General features: G+C 44.4%; 1 long non-coding RNA gene across 1 annotated transcript; it reads right to left on the bottom strand.

Moving 5' to 3' along the window:
- Window positions 1–2,758: 2,758 nt before the first annotated feature.
- On the bottom strand, window positions 2,759–13,240 carry LOC144135349 (uncharacterized). The gene is made up of 3 exons (XR_013315462.1): window positions 13,098–13,240; window positions 8,515–8,559; window positions 2,759–3,037 (listed from the first exon to the last, which is right to left on the bottom strand). It is a non-coding gene; the product is annotated as an uncharacterized LOC144135349 (long non-coding RNA).
- Between the last annotated feature and the right edge of the window lie 5,995 nt (window positions 13,241–19,235).

Genomic DNA, 19,235 nt, shown 5'->3' with positions numbered 1-19,235 from the left:
AAGAAAAAAGGAAAACAGAAAAAGACGAAAAAAAGGAAAAAAGAAAGAAAGTAGTGAAAAAAGGAAAGAAGAGCCATTGTACAATGCTTGGTAATATGCATTCAGAGAAGGGTGGTGGCAACACGAGAGAATACAAAATAGGACATAAAAAAGGGGGGGGGGGAGAGAATCTTTTCCACCACCTCAGGGCTGCCTTGGAAAGGCGTGAAGGGCGCATTTTGTGACAATTTGTCAGCTTGGGGCTGCCTTTCCAATATATGAAAGGACTAATATGAAATGACCCGGTGGCCCCTCAATACACCTAACACACTAATGGCAAGGAGAAAGCGACTAGCGCCTGAGACTGTGGTTGACGTTATTATTTTACTCATGGAGGCCCCGTCGCCAGAAGTCATTCCCTATAATGTTCGAGGCGGATACGTCTGCGTATACCGATGACATTTTGGCGCGGGACTTAATTACGGGTTGGATGACCGTTCATAGGGCGCATTGAGCGGGAGCCCACAGTCTTTCGGATGGAGGTCACCGTCGTAAGGCCGCCTTCTTCGCTCGATTCATTGCGAATGTGTTGCCAAAATAATATTAGCTCCATTTTAAATCGCGGTGACAGTATTTTGCTGTATGATAGATTCCCGCGAAATGTGCCGCGCGAGAAAGTTCGTGAAAACGTAAAATTCAATTCCTTTTTGTGCTATATATATATATATATATATATATATATATATATATATATATATATATATATATATATATATATATATATATATATATATATATATATATATATATATATATATATATATATATATATATATATATATAAGTACAGTATTACGACAAACGCGACTGTTCGTTTTAAAGGTTTATTGTGCCAACAGTTTCGGGAATGGTATTCCCTTCGTCACGGCGACGGCTGTCCAATCTGCTGCTCTCGTGGATATTTATGTTTACTGGGTGTAAGCGAGCCTTGAGAGTGTTCACCAGCGCCACCCTCGACACTCTCAAGGCTCGCTTACACCCAGTAAACATAAATACCCACGAGAGCAGCAGATTGGACAGCCGTTGCCGTAGCTCAGTTGGTAAGAGCACCGGACGCGATATTCGGAGGTCGTGGGTTCGGATCCCACCGGCGGCATGGTTGTTTTTTCTGCTGCTTTATAAGTAATTTTCTTTAAGCAATTTATTAATCTAAGAATTATTATCCTACTGATAAGCATAACACATTAAAAAAAAATTAATTAACGTTTTCCTATGCACCTTGGTTTCGGTGACTGTTGGCTCCCTTCATATATATATATATATATATATATATATATATATATATATATATATATATATATATATATATATATATATATATATATATATATATACCAAAAAATGATTTCTGGTAGCTGATTTGGTCAATATAATATAAAATCACCAAAAATTGAAGAAACATAACAGGGTTCAATTCACGACGTTTCGGCTGGAGGACCAGCCTTTTTCGAGTGCTGGTCCTCCAGCCGAAACGTCGTGAATTAAATCCTGTTATGCTTCTTCAATTTTTGGTGATTTTATATATATACATATATATATATATATATATATATATATATATATATATATATATATATATATATATATATATATATATATATATATATATATATATATATATGCCGGAATGTTATCTTGATTGTTCACTTTCAGGACATGTACAGTAACAACCCTCCCAAAGATTTATTTCCGATTCTCTCCTACATCTTGTCTACGATCAACCATCCCTTAAATGGTAGGGTACCAAGATGTCTAACCAACATTTTTCGTCCAGCGAAATGCGACCACCGTGATCAGAATCGAACCCGTTTCTTTCGGGTCGGCAGCCGAGAATCATAAACACAGTACCATACCAGACTGGTATCAACTAGTAAAGAACCAGCTCTTGTACACATGTTCTCCTGTGTGCCTCGTCTCTGTCTCTGTCTTCTACGCTGGTGCCAAGTTTAAAATATTGACTCGCCAACCCGCACAACTTTGTGTATTACACAGGACGCCTCGTAGGTTTACTTGCATCGTTGAAAAACTTCGCAAAGGGACAAAGGGTGATTTAGCCGCCGCGGTGGCTGAGTGGTTATGGCGCTCGACTGCTGGCCCGAAAGACGAGGGTTCGATCCCGGCCGCGGCGGTTGAATTTCGATGGAGGCGAAATTCTAGAGGCCCGTGTACTGTGCGATGTCAGTGCACGTTAAAGAACCCCAGGTGGTCGAAATTTCCGGAGTCCTTCACTACGGCGTCCCTCATAGCCTGAGTCGCTTTGGGACGTTAAACCACCATAACCCATAAACCAAACAAAGGGTGGTTAGATGAAGATTAATATGAGTAAGCACGCATCGCTTTCTTATTTTGCAGGCTGAAAACTTGTACAAGCTAATAAAATATTTAAAGCAATTTGCTAAAAAATTGGATAAATAATGAATTTGTTTTGGTTTATAAGAGTTTAACGTCCCAAAGCGACTCAGGCTATTAGGGACGCAGTAGTGAAGGGCTCCCGAAATTTCGACCACCTGGGGTTCTTTAACGTGCACTGACATCGCACAGTACACGGGCCTCTAGAATTTCGCCTCCATCGAAATTCGAACGCCGCGGCCGGGATCGAACCCGCGTCTTTCGGGCCAGCAGCCGAGCACCATAACCACTCAGCCACCGCGGCGATATAATGAATTTGAATTTAAATTTGGAAAGAAAACAAGAGAAAAAGAGTCTTCATAAGACGCACTGACAACCATTGGTGCTTTATTTCTTGTCCAAGGACGGAGAAGCGTGTAGTTAAAGTCTCTACTGATGCGAAACTTTTATTAGCTTCAAGAGCATCTGCGTTTTGAGACACACCTTCCGAAGCGGTTTCTCCAAAGATTGCCTCTGCAGAAACACCTAAAAGCGAAGTCAGTCGTGCATTGGAGAGGCTTCCCTCCTCTTTTGATAAATGCGCAGTTGTTTTCGCCGCAGGTTGCCGAACCTTGCTGACACTTCTCGTACTTTCTGCAGCCGGAAAGTGCTAGAAATGAAACAAAAAAAAAACAATCTGTGTTAGTAAGGGTCGCAAGAATATAACAGTGATCACAAAATATGCGATGTGCACCCATTCAATTCAAAAACTTTAATCTGAGGCCTTTCTTGGAGCAATCATCACTAGGCCACCATCGTTCTCGTATTTTACATCGTCCGGATAGGTTCACTGACCACGCTAAATTATTCGCTGCGACGTATTGGCTTGATACGAATGCACTTTCGGGAATAATTCCGTAAGTGACTATTTCAGGCTTCCGAGCGTGACCATGCGTTTAAAAAATGAATCAATCTTGATCGTAACAAGAATTGGCATCGGAGGTATCAGAAGTACTCTCTTAACAGATTAGCCAGCATTACCAAAAGTTCGAAAGCGTTTGGCAAAAGTACAGTTGACATAGAGGAACAGTAATATTCGTCTGAATAAATATTTTTGCATATCTTTTGGGTCAGTTCCGCGCACATTCGAGAAGTTTGTGTTTTGTTTGGTTAGAAACGTTTTTGCTGACTTTCGTCACGCAAAAAAAAATTCGTCTGCTGAAAACGTGTTTGGAAATATATAGTGTAGTTTCTTTCTCAGAAAGGTGCGATGGATCAGTTTATTCATCTTTGAACAAAAAACGGCAGTCTCTTGTGTAAATGAAAGCGGATATTCAGTATGACAAATTCTTTAAAGATGTTGTGCACCTCCATATTCGGTTGTGTCACCCGATCTGCGATCGAGATAATTGAAGCGTGTGCCCGTATTAAAAAAATACCTTTATTATAAGCGAAGGACGCCTGTTTTGTTGCAACTGTTAAAAAGTAGCTCGAAATTTTTGTTTAAAGGCCGGCTGAGCGGCATGAAATTGCTGGTGCCAATGTTTAAAGGATCAAGGAAATGATTTTTTCGCTATTTTTGTATTGTTATTGTTTTCTTGCATCACACTCGACAGCAGTTATCTTGCACCAGTTCCTAAGATAATCGCCGCCACTGTATACCTCTATCTCTGGGGCGCTCACTGACAAATGCTAACGAACTAACGATGAATGCGAACGCCAGATTGAAACGCTTCCGCGCTGTTCGTAAACAAGCTGCGTCATTTCATTTGAAGCTAAGAAAATAGTTTAGTTTCCATTTATTGTTTATTCTTTTTTTTCGCGTCGCAACGATCCATAAACCGCTTGTGAAAACAGCGGAGTGTAGACGTTGTGGATGGCCGCCTATGCCACCATTGTCCGCGCGCGCCCTGAAATGCGGCACATCTTCTGAGTCAGCAGCGTCCAGCAGCGGTTGACTCTATCGCCTATATAGGTGGCATCGATTCTGGGGATGCCGCCTCGTAATTCAACTTTATTTAAGAGATCAAAAAATGCCTGGAGTACAAGCCCTGGTGGCAGCACCTTGGTTACTTTCTTATTTGGGTGAGTCTTTTCTGGACTACGCAACCGTTTTGTAAAGTTTTGTAGCGATAGCTACATTACGGTAGCATTTCGAGCCTTCAGCGTGGCGGCGCCGCCACCGTGTGGCTGCGCGCCACCAAGCTGTGGCTGCGCCGCCACGCTGTCACGTGGTTAGTAACGTGGTGCGGAGCAGCTGCCGGCGGCGCGGCGCCGTGGCTGATCACGTGGTTCGTCACGTGGTTGGTCACGTGACCAAGTTTCACTCAGCCAGCTGTAGCTATCGCGTCACTCCAGGTTCAACCAGAGCTAAACCACCACCAATTTTTTTCACGTTCCCGATGCCATTTGTGGCATTTGTGGGGCCTCCGCAAAGTTTGTCTTCGATTTGGTAACGCAAAGACCCCGCGTAGGGTTCGTCCAGCTGTTTCGCCCAATGATGTGCACAACTTTATGGAATACAGCGAAAAAACTAAAAGAGCTGGTATTTTTATTCTTTTTAGATTTTTTTTCGGTTGTAAAGACAGGCAATTGTCGTTTCAAAATTTCTTTAAAGCAACTTAGTTTTTTTTAAAACAGACACCCTTTCATTTTTCCCAAAGTATTATCTGAAAAATTTGCTTTCGTCTATAAAATTGGATAAGATATAGAACACTTTGACAAAGCTCATAGTTTTGAAAATTCTTGTTCAATAGACTTTGGTTCGACCGACTGCAATAAATTTTAAACCTCATCTTCCTTGGAGCAGAATATGGTTTTAAAGATAAAGCACCTTTTCCACGACAGGAAAAAGAGTTAGCCCTTTGAGGCGGCATTTATTGTTGCTGTTTAAAGCAAACATTTTTCGCCTAAAATAGGTGCAGACCTCACGAAAGCCAATTCCTTAGTTTCCAGAGGGACATCCCAATCGCGCTTTTTGTTTTTAAACGCATATAAAAAATTCCTTCCAAACTGTGAGAAAAGTTCGAAACTTAGTTAAAGAAACAACAAGATTTATACAGTTGAAATTGTGCAATAATTTTCTGAACATCAACAGTCAACCCCTTGCTGCTGCTTTGTCCCAAGGGATTCCGGCCGATTGCTTGGGGCGACGGGCTTCTCTCCGGGCGTTCATTAACTGGTGCTTCATTGAAGTTGTTTCTCTCCCTCTACAAGATGCACATGACGAAAATGTAGTAAAAAACTGCTGGTATAGTAAGTGAAAAAAGTACGTGCGCCAAAATTTACGGGGTACTTGCTGCGCATTTTCTGCTCTGAAAAATAGCAATTGCTGCGTTCTCTAGATGCGTAATCGAGATTTTATTGTATATTAAATAAACTAAGCGGACAGAAAAAGCACTTTTTATGCATTTGTAACAACGTTCTAAATAGTACCCCTAACATACTTAGAAAACATTCATATGGCAATATAAGCATAGGGGCAAGAATGGCAAAACTAATACCAAATTAATACAGTGCATAGGAAATGCATTTTTAGCGCAGCCTTGTTTCGCTACGGACTATACTGGTATTGTAGGTGGAAAAAATATGTGCGCCAAAAAATTACAGGGCACCTGCTGCGCACTTACTGTTGTGAGGAATAGCAATTGCTGCGTTCTCTAGTTGGCATAAAATGCACCCTATTTGCGACATTATGGATGGCAAATTAGCCGGAGATAAAGAAACCACTGATAGCTAGAGCACGCTTTTTGAAAAGGCAGTGTACACAATTCTGAGAGAGATGCCTTCCTAATCTGCTGTTTGCATAGTAGTCATCACGGCTTCACTGGCGAGTACGGGACGGCAGTGCCAGCAAAGGACCAGTGCCTTGCTGATGAAACCCGGCTTGGAATTAGCAGTTCTGCAATCCTTGTTGCTCAACTGGGTCACCTGGGATGCCCAGCGCTGAAATTCTGCCTGCTGTTTCCAACAGAAGACGCCTGCCAGAGTGCCCCACAATTTGAGAACTGTGGGCAAGCTGATCGGACGCCATTTTATCCGCTAATTGCAGGTACGTGATTCTGGCCTAAACTTAATTGGTCATCTTGCTGTGCACTGCAGTAAGAATTAGTTCCAGCTGTGTTTTGAGCCTTGTGCTTTCAATTTTCACTGTCACTCATTATATCAAAGAACACTAAGAAGCTTCTTGACGACATGGCCAGGACATTTAATAGGAATAGAAATAACATCCGGTAATACCACCATTCCACAAAGCGATTCAGTTTTCGCTGCAAAAGAAGTAGGGACCAAGAAAAGTTAAAAAAAAAAACTAGGAGTTCGTTAAATTTGACAAGTTGGGGTCTTCTTTCCTTTTGCATTAGGTCATCAGGAAGTGATGAATCCCGTTTTCGAAAAGTTCTTGACAATATGTTGTTCAAAAGATTTACGTTCCCACAATTTTTTGATTTTATGATTCATAACATAAAACGGCTTTTTGAAATGAATAAATATGCCTTGTACTATCCTGCTCAGTTCCATTTCTTCTATTAATTATTAATTCTTTAACAGTGCGAATTTTGTTCAAAGGCGCCTTAAAAATTCATATTGTAACTTGGTATCTGGGGCCTAGACTCAAATTCTACCAAATGCTTATGCACAGCTTTGTCTAATACCATTGTGTGTGTGAATGTTAGGCATTACATTGATGTGCGTTGCTTGTTTCTAACTTTATTTCTTCTTTTAATGCAATAGTTGGTAGCTTTTGGACATGACTACATTTATACTACATACTGTTTTACTCAGGAATTGCTTACTTTATGCTTACCCTGAAAAATGCGAGTTCCTAATTCGGCAAGCTTATTACGATACAAAGGAAAACACTTCACGCTGTTGAATGATATAATGGTCGACCAAAAGCCTCTGCATCTGATTATTGAATAAAGTGCGGCCTCAGGAAGCGAGAACATTCGTACATATTTTTTTAAAATTGTGAAAAAAACTATAGGTTATCATGTGCCTGCCGTACTTAATTGGCTTTTATGCTCGTATGCCCAAATCAATTCTGGCGCAAAACATTTCACTCAAACAAACCCTGAATACTTCATAAGCAACACATTCCTTAGAAACAAAATTGCAGCTCTGTTCTCCTGGCAGTATCCGTGACTATTCCATTATTAGTCGCTGGTTTGATAGGTAATGGCGAGCGTTATAATGTTAATGTGTTCACTTTTACTTAGACTATATGCTGGGACCAGTGATTGGCTACGGCTTTATCAAAACTAATACCTACACTACTGCTCTACAAGAATGATACTTGCTGCGGCCTGCTTCTTTTCTCATGCATACACAGCGAACTAACACACTAAGTCGGTAAGCCAGAGCAGCCGTGAATACCGCTTCGTTAGACTATGTGCTGTAATCTAACAAACCAGAATAGGGCAACAGATATACGCTGTGTCGCATTTTGATTTTCCCCGACAACAAAAACGAGACACTAAATATAAATATACTAAATACATATTGATGACAAACTGCACTTGACCGGTGTCAATGGAATACCGCATTCTAGAAAACAAAGATGCGACTTTCACTGCAGGTGGCAATTTTATCAGACAGAAGAGACCCAAATATTAGAGTTCAGATATCGCCGTGATTGGCGAACTCGGCAAGTAAACTGCGGTGTGTCAGCGGAATTTTTGGCGGACCTCTAGAGCTAGGTTACACTGCTGCTCACTTCAAAAATTGTCAGAGTCTTCACCTGCCTATACGTCACGAGGTTTAACTGAGTGGTGGTTAGGGCTGCAATGTAAATCTTGACTGTACGGAACTGCTGATTGAAGGCTGCTTGAACGTAACTGCTTGACTTAACATTTCTCTGTTTTTTGAAGAAAATGCATCAGGTACAAGAAAACGCAACAGCATTTGCAATGCAAACCACAGAAAATTGGGGGAGTGGGCAATATTATCCTTACCTCTTAGCAGATTATTATTATGGCAACTGATATTCTGTTCTTCGCAGACAGTTATTCTTTGCATATATTCTCCAGACAAAAGGTGCAAACTTGTTAAAAATAAATTGACTGTCGATTTTCGAACCGAATTGACCTTTCGAGTTAAAGAATTTAGATTCGGCCGAGCTGCAAACGCAGGAAAATGTACTCCACTTACCTTCTGCGGCACCCCAATATGGATCACAAACCCTTGGCGTATAACCTGCGTGGCAGTCACATAGCAGTGAGGCGGTGAGGAGGAAGAAAAAATGAGGAAATTGGTGTTGTAATATAGTGGGCAGAAGAATTGAGTTAGACTTCCTCCTACGAAGTACTGCATCAATACATGTCCAAAAATTATCTAAAAAAGTGAGTAGGTGCCGAGATTGCGCGAGCAACTATAAACGCTGATAAATTTTGCTTGCGTTTCGCAGTTTCTCTTCACATCATGAATTACCTTTTGTTTACTCTTTGTGAAGCAAAAAAAAAAGTCTACATAAGTGAGTAAGAAGCCTTTCCATATATGACGGCGTTGATCTAAATTAGCAGTTCTTGGAAATCGAGCTTGTTCAAGCGTTTTATTGACAACCTAGCATTGAGCAACATATTAGGCTCGATCTAACTTTGAAACCACGCTCTATGAGCTATATTGAAACTGGCTAATCTCAACACAGCCTGAAGCTCGACTTTTTCTCCTGAGCAGGTCAGGAACTTTCTGACAGGGCTGCTCTTCGTAGATTAACCATTCCCTCGGAAATTAGAATGCAAGGATCAAGAACCAATGCAAAGTGAGAGGTTTGTGGTTGGAAGCTACGACTGAGATTATTCGCTCGCAATAGTGGCAGCTAGCTCTTCATTAGCGTCGCTTATAAAGTAATGAACGTCGGCCGTTTATGGCACAGCTCTCTACCCCAACAGCACATTTTCAAAACTTGCATTATGCGTCAATTAAAAGCACCGTAATAGCTCGCGTATTCTACGCGCTCGAATAGTGAGCACATCCTCTGTTTGGTTGTCGGAAATCAATTTTTTTATACTGTCTCGTAATAAATGCTCCCTTCTCTTGTGTTGCTCAGTCTGCTGTTGGTGACGATATGCTAATAAGCGTCATATTTCTTAGCCTAGAGGACTATGCATTACTAAAAGAATACACTACATATCTAGTGTCAGTACTTCTATACGCCACCTTGCAGTACGAACTGCTATTAAGAGCGTTTCGCAGGGAATCCAAAAGCGCAGCAGGTCTCGAGTGGACCTGTCTTCGTTATAAAATAGATAGTAGCCGCTTGTTGCGGTAGCGCTTCGCTCCAAAGCAGTTAGTGGTGTGCTATATTGAATTCTAGTTTTGCCTTTGGACACCATTATGTGCCGCTACAAGAGTTTATGTGCGGTTTTGAAATAAAGCTGTTTAACGTAACCTCTCAGCACGTTTACTGCGCTAAAATCTGCCTTTTATATTTAGGAATTGTGTACTTCCGGATGAAGCAAGCATTTCATAAGACTACCTTGTTGCTTTATTATTACTGGTCGAAATTTTTTGAGAATATTACATCCCCCGGAATTAACAAAACCCGATAATTTCTGGCATTTTGTGAACAAAATCACTTCGTTATTTGCGTAAATACGGTTTCGAGCTGCCGCCGTCACCTTCTGTAGACAACCTTAGCCTCCTGAAAATAGTTAAATAGCCAGGAAACCTCTCTAGTAACGGTTCGGTTCAGCAGCTGTACAAAGATGTGTTAGAAATAAGCATGCGGCCGCTGTGGTCTTATACACGAAGCGAGCAGGGTCTACCTCTCCGCATTTCTATTTGGGCAGCACATATGAAAACAACGAAGTGAGCTCTAACACCCTATTTGAAAAGCAGCGGAGTTGATGTCAGTCGTGTCCTAGAATTACACATTAGCGCTTGGGCAGAAACCTGAGGCACCAGTGCAGTAGAGTACTTCTGCTCTCTTTAACCCGATGATCACCTGTGGTACGAAATGGTTTGTCACTTTTCCACCGAGCATCGAATTGCACATGAAGAATTTTCTTTGGCGGATTGCAGGACAACGCTTCTTAAAGCGTGGTGATTATCTCGATTTGCGAAGGCACCCACAAAAAACGCGTAGAAAATCTGTTGCGTTGCAGTCACGGCACAAAGTGCAGAGAATTAAGGTGCGACCTTTCTGAGGAAAGTAACACTCTCTAAGTTCAAGTGGAGAATTTTTATCCTCCAGCGCAGTCATTGGTTGAGCTGTTTTCTGAAGACTGCATGCTTGATGGGATTTAGCCTTTTCAGCAATGGTTCATATTACCTACATAAACCAGGTATTTCAAAGCTGCCGGCCACTCATTTTTGAAGATAGGCTTTCACAGGTACTCAGAAGCTTCCTGTTTGGTTTGGTTTATGAGGGTTTAACGTCCCAAAGCGACTCAGGCTATGAGAGACGCTGTAGTGAAGGGCTCCGGGAATTTCGACCACCTGGGGTTCATTAACGTGCACTGACATCGCACAGTACACAGGCCTCTAGAATTTCGCCTTCATAGAAATTCGACCGCCGCGGCCGGGATCGAACCCGCGTCTTCCGGGCCAGCAGCCGAGCGCCATAACCACTCAGCCACCGCGGCTGCTGAGAAGTATTTTGTGGCATAATACTAGTGTTGTTCGACGTCAAATCAAGCAAATGATGTTAACGAGTAAAGTGACCAATTAAATTAAGATAGTTAACTTTTAACTATTACATATAGTTGTCTGATTGCAGCTAGCGACTTGTAGCCGACCATTAGTAATAGCCATGTCAGTTTTTACATTTTCGAAAGCGTGATTACTCTCGCCGCTGTGGCACAACTTATTTGGGCCATTCAAAAGTCGCGAGCCTGCAAAACGACGCAAAGCGACGTTATTCAAACGCGTCACTCAGTGACGCACGCACCACACGACAATCTCTGCCCTGCTCGGGCTGCAGTACTTCCCGCTCCTCGCCAGTTCGCTGCGCCAGCGCGGGCGGGCAAAGTGTGCCACGTGCCGCTTGTGTAAGGGAGTGTCATGATTTGATGCACGTGGCCTTGCACCCCCCCAGGCGCGTGATTTTCGAATGACGCAATAAATGGCCCAAATTTGTTGAGCTGAAACGTCGAAGGTAATCGCGTTTTTGAAATTATAAAAGCTTATATGGCTATTACTAACTGCCGGCTACAAGTTGCGTATTGCAGTCAGCTGCCTGTGGGTAAGAGTTAAAGTTACCTTTTAGAATTTGGCTAACCAATTTACTGGCTAAAATCATTTGCCTGTTCTTGACGTCCGCCAACACTGGTATTACTCGTGGTCGAAACGTCGACAATAAATGTGTGCTTGAGAAGGGCCTACTTCACTTTACCTTTTTCTGATATATATAAGATTCTTACCGATAGGCAGCTGACTGCAATTCGCGACTTCTAGCCGGCCGATAGCAATAGCCATATAAGCATATAAGTCGCTTTTTTGTGGTTATATTACTACCTTAGCTGAAAGTTGTATATATATATATATATATATATATATATATATATATATATATATATATATATATATATATAGCGACTTTCAACTAATATGGAGGAAATAATATAAGCACGAAAATAGGGACAGGACTGTTATCACTCTCTAACGCGACATTCAGCGACACCTGTGAAGGAATTTATATGTTACGATATTTTGAGGCAGACAACATGTTGATATTTTCCGACATTTTGAGGGCGAATTCTAGTCAGCACATGCTTACCGCGCTTTCTCCAATTTTCGACGCATACTCGTTTTCCCACTAACTCTCAATTCCAATCCGCCGATGTAAGCACGGCGCCACCTATTACTCTCTCCTCGGGCTGCGCGTTTCGCAGCAGCTGCCGCAGATGGGCAGCGCTACATTCCTACGCTCCCGTCATACTTTCCCTCCTGCTTCCCCGGTAACCGTGCACCCTATAAATGGTCCCCGTGGTAACAACTGTCGAGTTATGCGTTCCAACTTTCTCGTCATGCCCTCCTCCGTCCGAGATAACGCTCCTCCTACTTCCAGGGTAACTACCCACCTGGTATTTTCCGTGGCCAGCACGCTCCAGTTAAGCTTTCCTATGCTCCCACCACACTTTGATCCTTCTTTGTTAATCTGACTCCGGTTGGCGATCCCTCCGCTCCCGCCACATGCTCCTCCTCCCACCAAAACCATCTTCCGAATGGGTCCCGTAGCAATATCCCCATCGGTTCCGCCTTACTTCTCCCTCGCCATACCCTCTCCTTCCACGGTAACCCTCCTCCTCCTCCTTGCAAGGAAACTAACCTCCAGGTTCTTCCCGGTGCAACCACCCACCAGTTGCGCCTTCTTACGCTCTCGTCTTAACCCCTCTTTCGTGGGTTGAAATCCTCCAGCTGGAAATTCATCCGACCTCACCACTTCCTCCTCTTGCCAAGCTAATCACTTTCCTCATGGTGTCTGTGTTAACCCCAACTGTTACCCACTCATTTGCCATACCCCCTCCTTCCACGGTAGACACCCTCCGATACGTTTCCTAGGCAACACAATCACCGGCTTCACCGACTACAACGACTACTAATACTCCTACAACGAGGCGAAACGCAGGAACAGTCGCTTATCAGCTGTAGCTTCAAGAAAAAAGGCGCCGCTTGTCGATCTGCTAACTGCGTACCTTAGTGCAATGGTATCTGAACGCCTTTTTTCAATAAATGCGTGCTTCGCTTCTAAACTTCAGAGTAAATAAGCCTCGTAGAGAAAGTTTACTTACGCTGCGCAAGGACCACGTCGAGAACGAGAAGTGCGGCGAGGACGACAAGTGGGGTCCTCATGTCTGGAGTCTCAGCTGCAGAATGCGACGCCCACTTTATTCAATGTGCCTATTCCTCAGCCTTTGGGGCGAATTTTATTCAGAAACGGTGGCTGCGACAGCTGTAGTTTCTTTAAAATCGTTCGATCATCTGTCGTCATGGAGGGAATTTCGTCTTGCAAGCACATCTTTTCCGTTGAATGCCTTTTATTCATCGAAAAAAAGAACACTTCGTATTTTCAACCTTTATTACACTGCGTAAACACATGGTGTATTGTTCGCCGCTATTTTTCACGCATAACGAAGAAGTTTCCCCCGGCAGTGTGGTCGAAAGCAATTGTGATTGTTCTTTTCGGAAGGCAAGAAGAACGACGTCAGGAAAAGTGCCCCTCATACATTAGGCAAAAATGTTGCAATGTCAGGATAAAAAAAGTGGAGGGGCACATAAGCTCCGCTCTAAGGGTATGACGCGAAAACGTTAATGGAATAATACCCATGCATGCAGTATTGGTCATTCGCTACTTAACATTCACAGATCCCTGGGAGTCATGATACCACTCCTAGCGCTGTCGCGTCGCGGTTAACCGATGCGCCACAGCCCTGCGATGGCAGGGGCTGCCACTGGCGGGGCACGTGCGACCTAGGTTGCTCTTAAAGCGCAACTCTCGCAATATTAATTGTCTAACCGCCACGTGCCACACTGCGCAGTTCGCGCACAATCAGGTGGGCAGGTTGTGATGACGCCACAAGGTTAGCTGACCTAGGTGGCCCACCTGCATCCTAGATTGCTTCTCTGGGGATTTTTCATCAATTCATCGCTCACGGTCAATGACACCGACGACGCTGCCGGATTTTGTAGCGACAGCTACATTACGCTAGCATTTCGAGCCTTCAGCGTGGCACCCCTTGAGCTCAGTGGCTTGTCACGTGGTTGGCCACGTGGTTCCACTCCGGTTACTCTCGGCCAGCTGTAGCTATCGCGTCACCCCATGTTTAACCAGAGCTATTTTCCCGTTGTTCTGCATGTAAAGGCCCAGTACCCAGAGAGTGTGCACCTCCGAAATGTATCGGTTTTGCAGTGTCACGGTAATGGGAGCTGCGGTGCTGTTTCGGGTTGTAGGGCGGAGTATGAGGGGCTCCGATTTCTCCGGAGAGCATGAGAGTACGATAATCCGCGCACGTGTTTTGGAGAGGGTAGCTGCCGACGGCAGTGTATTCACTGCCATGGGTGGTCCATAGCGTGATATCATCGGCATCGAGTGTATGCTGATGGTGAGGGATGTCGTGTAGCTTGCTGCCAAGGGTAATGAGAGTGACTTTAAAGTGAAAAGGGTAGAGGACAGATCCCTGGGGGGGGGGGGGTGCCAACTGCACTAAAGGTGTATGGGTGGTGTGTGTGGGGACCGAAGTGAATTTCGGCAGTGCGATTAGCAAAAAATGCTTGAATATAGGTGCACATGCGTTCACCTACGTTCAAGGGGGAGAGGAACGCCATGATCGCTTCATTGTCTAGGCGATCAAAGGCTTTGGAGAGATCCAAGGCGAGGACAGCCTTTGTGTGGCCCGGTATGAGGCGGTCTAAAATCTCCTGTGTGAGTTGGAGCTGGCGTCCTGTGCCGATAGGTGGGTACGGAAGCCCATCATGCTGTGCGGGTATAGGTCTTGCTCCGTCATGTGTTGGGGGAGTCGGGCAAGTGCGACATCTTCGAAAAGCTTGCCCAGGCGTGAGGTTATTGAGATGAGTCAAACTTGCGACCCCGCTGACGGCTGGAAAAGCTGACGTAGTGAAGCTTTCCGCTTCAAAAGCTTCGTAGAGCAATGCCAGCCTGACTAATGCAGGTTAGGTAGACTCGTGGTATTGTAGCGATAGCTACACTACCAGCGTGGCACCACTTGAGCTCCGTGGCGGCGCCGTTGGTAACGTGGTTGGTCACGTGGGTTGGCCACGGGGTGCGGCCGTTGGTCACGTGGTTGGTCAAATGGGTTGGTCTTGTGGTGCGGAGCAGCTGCTGCTGCTGGCGGCGCGGCGCGCAACAGCTGCAACAGCTGTGCGCATGCGCCGTGTCAAGTGGGTCGAAGATGAAGGTACGCGTAGCGAAACGGAGCGGCGAAAGACTGACTTTTTCAATTCGACTGAGCGAATTCCACTAGGCCAGATGTAGTTATCGCGTCACAGCAGGTTTAACCAGAACTAAACCACAGCCATTTTCTTGCTACACGAGCTCTATAATCCGTGGCGATGTCTCAGTGGTAATGGCGCTCGGCGGCTGACCTGAAAGACACGGGTTCGATCGCGGCCGTGGCAGTAAAATTCCATGGAGGCGAAATTCTAGAGTCCCGTGTACTGTACGGTGTCAGGGCACAATAAAGAACCCGAGGGGGTCGAAATTTCCGGAGCCCTCCACTACGACGTCTCTCATAGCGTGAGTAGCTTTGGGATGTTAAATCCCCATAAACCATAAAAACAATCTATAATGCTATACAGAAGCGCACCTAATGTTTTTTCCTACTTCGCCAGCGCCGTTTCGCGCCTGGAGGTCATTTCGGAACTTTTGTTCGGGTACGTTTACGTCGGTGATGGTGCTGCAAAGATTTTTATGTGCTTATTTACCAAGACGTATTGCATGGACCGGGCTTGAAGGACCCGGCCCTCACAATCTCTAGGAGGAGTCCTTAGTCCGGATCCCCGGTGGTGTCCGCGGCAGCTTGGGCTGTCACCAGGGATCGTTGGTCCAGGAGAGTCGGAGCTCATTGAGTTAGCAACGTCTTCACTGGTACGCGTGCTGCTGGCACCACTGGCATTCCCTTTTTCATTGTGCGCAGGTGCCGTCCTGCTTGCAGGTGCAAGAAAGAGGTGTTGCCGCTCGTTGTGCGTCATGGCTGGAACTGCGCGGCGTTCAAAGAGTGATAACCTATTGTTTCGTCGACTTGCTCCTCGCCTTTCTCCACTGTATGGTTTGTGCAGGACGGCTTCCCGTGGCTAGAAAAAAAATGCACACAGAACTATAGTATGCTTGCATTGCCCTTGAACGCCAACCTTGAAAGTGCGTATTCCACAGCTTATTTTAAGCCGTTGCTTTTCAGGGCATTACCACGAAAGCTGAAAACATATGGCGTCAGTTATACGGCACATTTATTTTCCAAAATTTTGCATGAAGCTTAACATTTCGAGGACTAGGCATTACTCTAGTTATTCACGGATCAATGTTCATATGGCCGAAAGCAATTTCTAAAAAAGTAGTTAAGTGTGAAAATTGTTGCATGCACATAAATGAGCACGTGTATATGAAAGATGGCTCTGTAAATAAATTGCTTTGGGGATGCGCGTGTGCTATAATCGGCATTCAAATAAATATACCAACCGCTTATCTCAACGCTAGTAATTAAATATAACTAGAGCATTTTTTCTGTTGACCATAAGTGAGCGTATGGTAGGCGAATTTCGTGCGTGTTCTAATTTTTCCTTTCAGCCCCGTAAATCGCCTCAAAGGCACTTTATTTTATCTTCAGATAAAGATTATTGTCATTATTGTTCCGCAAAAGGGTAACAATATCCAAATTATTGGGTCAACAGAACTGCATGCACCAAACTCCTCAGCCATCTAGCAAAATTGTGTATTTTGCGGGAATTATGACGGAATAAAAAAGATTTGCCTCGAATTTCGCGCTGTATTTTATCTTGTCGTTTTCTTACGACGCACATTTCGCCGTTTAATGTAACGGCGTTTTCGTCAAGGATCTGCTCCACGGAATGAATATAAACTAGTAGCAGCTCTCTTTTCTTCAGGTTAGCGCTGGAAAAGCAAAATCCGCGGTCCACCATTTCTTTGAACCCAAGTCAATGAGGCAGTTTCCTAATCTTCTGAAGGCCGCTAATGTTGAAGCGCGAGGAAAAAGCAGACGACTACGTAAACATAATGGCAGGCAAACAAACACGTGCAAAGCACGTGCAAGACTGGCCTCTTTCGAGAGCAACGTCTGAGGCCTTCCTTCCTTCCTTCAAGAGCAAGCACGCTGCTCACGCAGCTATTCAGTGGGATGAGTGACCGGCCAGCCCGGTCAGTTATGCAGAGTCGCCCGGAGAGGGCGCTTTTCACTGGCGCCTGCAGCGCCCCTCCACCCCTTCTCCTGCGATGCTGCTGTCTCCTACAGGTTTTAAATGGTAGGCTTGTTTTCATATTTGGCAGCACGATTCTTGAACTTTCCAATCATAGTTTTATGTTAATGACGGTGAAGCGAACGCGCACAGTCCCTCGAGCCTGCAAGGCTCATGGCTTCGCTGGATGCTCCACTCGTCCCACAAAGGTTTCTGACACCCTCAAATAGCACGATAATGCTGGACACTTTTTGTTTGCTATGTTAATGCCGTTGGTCCGGGACAAAGCCTAAGCGGAAAGAAGAATGAAAGCGTTTTGTTTTAAAACTCACGAGTATGGGCTGTTTCTGCTCCTGTTGATTATGATGACGGCAAAGGCATCACACAACTAAAGCTAACATGTTTTCCAGGAATAATGGAAAGCTGGACGACTTCGTTTTTCTTGTAGCAGATGGAGCAGAAAAACGAGGTCAACACGAACATCCCCATCCCTCCTCCTGTAGGAGAGAGGCTCCTGTCTACTTGATGGAAGCGCCTTCGTGTAGTAGAGGCGGCGCCCAGCGTTGTGGTGCAGTGTACACCACCTACCACGACTGGCAGGCGTCAAAGTGGAGAGAAAAATCTTCCTCTACACATTTAGGAGAGAGAAGGGAGAGGTCGGAAGGTGACCGGCATGGGAAGGACCCCGAGGCTACTACCGCCGCCGGGTACCTACCGGTGATACAATGGGTACAAGCTTTCGCCTGGTTAGGTGCTCGGCTTATTTAGGGTGATATGCCTGGAAAATGGGTCGCTGAACCCGCCTTGAGGAGTCGAAAATACCTTGTGCCAGGGCGCTTTTTGGCCATAGACGCCCTTGCGTCATAAAAATCCGCAATCATCATCATTAGTTTTTCTATTATTTTTTAATAGTCTTGTTCTGAGGATTTTAAAGTTCGATGTAAAATAACCAAGCAATTGTTTCTTGAGTGCATTTTGACTATTCCCGTTCACAATCAAGCTACTTGTGCATTGATTTTAACGTGAGTGGTACAAAAAGAGAACTATGCATATCTGTTAGAGAAGCCCTTTCTTCTCTTGTGCTTAATGACGCTTTTGATGATGCTGGAGAAATTACCAGTTACGTCCCCGTTAAAGGCGACTTTTATGAGGAGTAGGCTAATCATTGTTCATTAACTTTTGTATTTCGGCGGGAATAACGGCCGCCCTTTTAGGGTCCAAAAGTGCAGTGTTCATGGAGAGGCATGACCTCAATTCCTTCACAGTTCGATCCTCAGTGGCGCTTGTTACCCTTCGCGGATAAAATGGTTACAAGCTTTGGAGGGACCTCGTGCTCGGCTCCTTCTGGTGAAATACTTGAAAAATGACGCTTTTGAACCACTCTGAGTAGACGAAAACACCTTGCGCCATGGCACTCTTTGGTCATAGGTGACCATTTACCATAAATATCATCATTATCATTCTTATAGCTAAGTCGAGGTAGCCGATATTCAGGACGTTTCACTACCCCAAGCAGCGCATGTAATCGGCCCAATATTGCAAATATATTGGTAAAGGCCGGTCCTACAAAAGACCAGGGTAAAACCATCCTATTCCAATACTGGGCTGATTACCTGTGCTGTTACCATGCAGTTTTGTTTCGCAGAGGTCTCAACTTTCCTGGCTTCTGTATTTTTCTAGAGAAGCCTGTTGAATAATATGCTTTGTTCATTTGCTGTACGATGCATTGCTTTTCAGCGATGAAAGATTAATACAATGGATAATGCTTAGCAAAGAGCTATTCTTCCCTTGAGCGGAGTACTGAGCGGGCCGCCGTCTCTTTGCGAGGGTACAAGAAGGGGTCTTTTGAAGCAATTCAAACTGCATACTCCCAAAAGAACTTGACTATAAGTGAGAAAACGCTATGATGATTTCTCAGAATGCTGAATGTTTCACCGCTTTAGCGAAAGTGGTATTCGCGCATTGTATGTCCTGCTCTTTCTTTTTAGTTTCAACAACAGTAC

Source organism: Amblyomma americanum, chromosome 5 (assembly GCF_052857255.1).
Source record: "Amblyomma americanum isolate KBUSLIRL-KWMA chromosome 5, ASM5285725v1, whole genome shotgun sequence".
Classification (NCBI taxonomy): domain Eukaryota; kingdom Metazoa; phylum Arthropoda; class Arachnida; order Ixodida; family Ixodidae; genus Amblyomma; species Amblyomma americanum.
The sequence above is the reverse complement of the archived record's forward strand: the minus strand, read 5'-3'. Positions and strand labels throughout refer to the sequence as shown.